This window comes from Nicotiana tabacum, chromosome 24 (genome assembly GCF_000715075.1).
Source record: "Nicotiana tabacum cultivar K326 chromosome 24, ASM71507v2, whole genome shotgun sequence".
NCBI lineage: Eukaryota > Viridiplantae > Streptophyta > Magnoliopsida > Solanales > Solanaceae > Nicotiana > Nicotiana tabacum.
In genome coordinates, this window is record NC_134103.1 from 3,522,426 (window position 1) to 3,527,055 (window position 4,630).

General features: G+C 33.0%; 1 long non-coding RNA gene across 1 annotated transcript; it reads right to left on the reverse strand.

Moving 5' to 3' along the window:
- Positions 1-3,117: 3,117 nt before the first annotated feature.
- LOC107789524 (uncharacterized) lies at positions 3,118-3,790 on the reverse strand. Its single transcript, XR_001648868.2, has 2 exons — positions 3,693-3,790; positions 3,118-3,503 (listed from the first exon to the last, which is right to left on the reverse strand). It is a non-coding gene; the product is annotated as an uncharacterized LOC107789524 (long non-coding RNA).
- Between the last annotated feature and the right edge of the window lie 840 nt (positions 3,791-4,630).

The window sequence follows — 4,630 nt, forward strand, 5'->3', positions numbered from 1 at the left end:
ATCCTGTCTGATCACCTCTCCCCAATACTTCTTAGGTCGTCCTCTACCTCTTCTCGTGCCCTCCACAACCAGCCGCTCACACCTCCGTACCGGAGCATCTAGGCTTCTCCTTTGAACATATCTGAACCATCTAAGTCTCGCTTCCCGCATCTTGTCATCAATGGGAGCCACATGCACCTTCTCCCGAATAACATCATTCCTAATCTTATCTATCCTAGTGTGCCTGCAAATCCACCTCAACATCCTCATTTCTGCTACTTTCATCTTCTGGATATGTGAGTTCTTAACGGGTCAATACTCAGCCTCATACATCATGGCCGGTTTAACCACCGCTTTATAGAACAAAAATATATAGGCATAAATAAGTGAAAACAAAAACATATGATTTTACTATATAATTTTGACTTGTCAAAAATGATCATTGGAGTAATGAACTCGCAGTTGGAGTGAAGGAGAGCCTTGGAGCAACAATAAAATTATCTCTGTATGACCTATAGGTCACGAGTTCGGGCCATAGAAGGAACCATTAATGCTTGCATTAGGATAAACTGTTCACATCACACTCTGCAGCTCTTCCTCAAACCCTGCGTGAATGCGGGATGCTTTGTGTACCAGATGATCATAGTCGTTATCAAGTGTTTTTGCATTACTCGAAATGCAATTAAGCAATTTATGCGCGAAAACTAATACTCTAGTAGGGAACGCTTTCTTTTTTTAATGGGCATTATGCGGTGTCAATTCGAATTAGTGGACGTCAATACGACTATCGAACAACGAATCGTGAAAGGAAAATAAAAAATGATCAAAAGAAGTAAAAATAAGAAGGTTGGTTGAGTGGTTGACCTTTTTATGAGCGGAGATTTAGAAGCTTAAAAATAAAAACATAAAAAAAGATTTTTGTTGCCTTTGTTGAGGATTCAATTGAAATTGATTTTCCTAATGTTGACAAAGTTGCCCTCCTTTATTTGACAAGTCAATGGCCAAATAAACGAATTGAATAGCACTCCACTATCAAAGTTTGGCTTCTTTGAATTATTTGAGTTATATGAACTTGTCTTATAACAATTTATCAGGTCCGATTCCAACTGGAAATTAAATCAACTCCAAACTTTGAATGATCAATCATTTTATGTTGGTAATCCTAGCCTTTGTGGAAACTTGATCAAGAAAAGTTGCAATGTCAATGGATCATGTCATGTAAATGAGCAGCAAACTCCTCAAGTTGATGAACAGTCTTATGAGTTATGGTTCTATGCTGGAATTGGACTTAGTTTTTGCGTTGGCTTTTTGGGTGTGCTCTTCACTTACACGTTTAGTGCTATAAGGGTCGTTTGGTCGATAGATAAGTTATGCAGAAATTATAATACATGAATTGTAAAGTAGAAATTAGTTCTTCTTGGATGTTTGGTTCGCTGTATTAAAAATAGTGTATGTATAATTGAAAACTTGTGTTCTAAAGGATAGGAGGGCTTTTTTGTCCTTTTGGTTGTTTAATTCACATATTACTAGTATACAAATTTTAATTCCACGTACTTTCTCTCGCATTTACAACGCGGTTGCACAAAAATAAATAAATAAATAAAAAGGATGGAATTTACAGCTTGTTTGGATAGTTGTTAACCATTGTATTGTATTGTATTGTTACTTTAAATACAATGTATGTTTTGATTGTTACTTAAATTTTACTGTATTGTATCGTTAAATTCGTCGTTACATAACGACAAAGAGTGCCACTTTATGGAACGACGGATTTGGTGTGGTGGCGTCGTTACCTTGCTTTTTTCTCTCATCTTGCTCTTTCTTGTTATTAAATAATCATATTTTATCATTTACCTTACTTTTTTATACAATAATTCTATTATGCATCCTATTTTTTTTAGTAATGTTGTAAGTTTATTTTTCATATTCTTGGTGTGTGATATCATAAAACGGCGTCAAACGATACAATCTATCCAAACGTTGTATTCATGAAATAATACAGTATAATACAATATGATACATTATAAAACGACATGTAACAACAATCCAAATAAGCTGTTAGAGAAATCGATTTTTCTTTTCAGACACGAAAGTGAATCGGATGGTATATATAAACTATATTTTGATAATTAGGAATAAATCTAAATCTTTTGTTTCGCCTATGGGGCTCCAGTACTCAGAGGCGGAGCCAGGATTTGAAGTTTATTGGTTCAGGATATTAGTCTGTTTAAGTTACTGGGTTCCAAATTAATAATTTGTTCATATTTAATGAATTTTTTAAGACAAATACGTAGTTTGAACCAAAGTTATTGAGTTCGGCCGAAGCCGAACCCGTGTCTCGCATGTCGGCTCCGCCCCTGGCAGTACTATGGCAAATGTCAGAGCCAATCAGAACAACTGCCAGAGGGAGTGATAAATATGGGATGAAATTAACGATATGGACCTTTCATGGATTGATAGATCAACAAAGAGCAAATATAAGACAAATCAAATACTACAAGGGTAAATTTGAACATTTTTCAAGTTTCAAAACTCACATGTGAGTACTTAAAGTTAGGGGTGTTCGTTGGTCGGTACGATACGGTATGTAGACATTTCGGTTTGGTATTCGATTTCTTAAAATTCTATACCAATACCGTACCTAATTAAATTCGGTATGGTTCGGTTTTTCTCCTTTCGGTTTCGGTTTATTCGGTTCGGGAACTTCGGTTTATTCTGTTTGAATACTAACTAGTGCATAGAGCATAGACTCTAGTATTCTTAATTAAAGTACTCAAAAATACAAAACTGAAAATGTTTGTTGACAAAAGTTTTGTCCAAAAACAATAAATATCGACCCATAGAGAGAAAATTGTATATAAAAGAATAAATTTGATCATTAGAAATGTCTTGTTACTTGTTTAGAGTTAATTAATGAACTTAGAGAATAAAGAAAAGTAAAATTTTAGATTTTTTATATTTATGTTATAATTGATAATATGTGTTTTGTGTAATATAATATATATTTCGGTACGGTATCAGTATTTCACCATACCAAATACCAAAATACCGAATACCATATACCAAAATTTTCGATTTCGATACGATAATTTGATATTTACCAAATTATGCACGGCCCTACTTAAAGCTAGCTCTTACTTTTGAAAAGTCATTCACTTGACTTTTTCTTTATTCGTACAAAACATAAAATACAAGGAAGCAAGAAAAGATGAAGGAAACACTTGACATCAAGTGCATAGAAACACCACAACATAATAAGGGATTTAATTTTTTGTTGGGTGATTCTTTATTTTGGGTATTAATATAATTGTACTACCAGAAGCTACAAGTTTTGAAACCTTCGGCGCCATGGCATGAACAACAAAGCGAGCAATCACTGCATTCTTTGTCTTCTGTACAAGGCCTATAACAAGTCAAAACAAAATCATCGACTTGTGGGAGTAGTCTCTTCTTGAGTCCTAAAATACCATGATCAACATCACGTGCAGCTACTCCTTGCATCTCTGAGAACCACGACAAGTTGACTGAAAGAAATTTACCATTGTAACAATCAAATAAAATTACGATTGATATGACATAAAAATTTCACATTTCAAATGTCATGAATAAAGCAAATTAGCATGCATACAAATGAAATATGTATGTGGTCACAATATGTAGCTACATTGGACATGAGATAGAGATAGAGAAGGAGGAAAGAGACGAATACTAACTAATTGTTGCTATGAGAAGAAAAACGAAAAAGTAATTAATCTTAAGCAATGCCATGATAGAGAATAGTACTTCGCGTTTTTACTAAATCTTTTTTTTCAGTGTGAGCATCTTATAGCTTTCAAAGGTCGTAATTTATAAGCTTCTCCATGAAAGAACGAGATCTATAACATGTACTATATTAATTTCTTTTAGTTTTATTTATAATTTATTTAACTTTAATATTACGTCTAACCTAGGCTGGCAAACCTTTATAAATAATGCAATTTGCAATTTTGAATTCTTTTCTCTCGGTATCTCCCTAAAAAAGAATAATCGAAGATGCCCGAAACAACTCTTAGGTCAATTAAAGATAAAATATTGAAATCTTATGGATAACTACAAGGTAATGAAATTAATAGAGAAACTCATTGACCTAAATAGAATGTTGTCAAAGTGACTTGATTCAAAAAATACGATTGAGAAATTTTGATCAAGAAGTTATGCGCAGTAAATTTGTATTAATTAATTAATTATCTTTTTTTTTTTTTGGCCTTTTGGCTTACTCTTTTCATTGGCCCAACTTTTGGCCTTAAATATAAGATATTAACTTACATTTTGAAATAAGATTAGACATTCAAAAATCATATAAAAGTAATAACTTAAAAAACTTTTCATTTCAAAATGGCAAGAGTATTCGTTAAAAACATTAAATCGAAGATTTGTTTTTAATAAGATACCCATATGATATATTTTAGAATAAAATAGTAAATGCCATCTACTACGCCATGAATGGTGGATCTTGCTAATTTGTCACATGCATTAAAAAAGTAGCCATGCATGTTTAGCATTATGTTGGGATTAAAGATTGGTGAATGAGAAATAGATGAAAAAAGTGGAGGGAAAGTGAGCTTCCTTTTGCTTTGGAAAGAACAAAGTGTCTCTCATTGATAATGGAAAG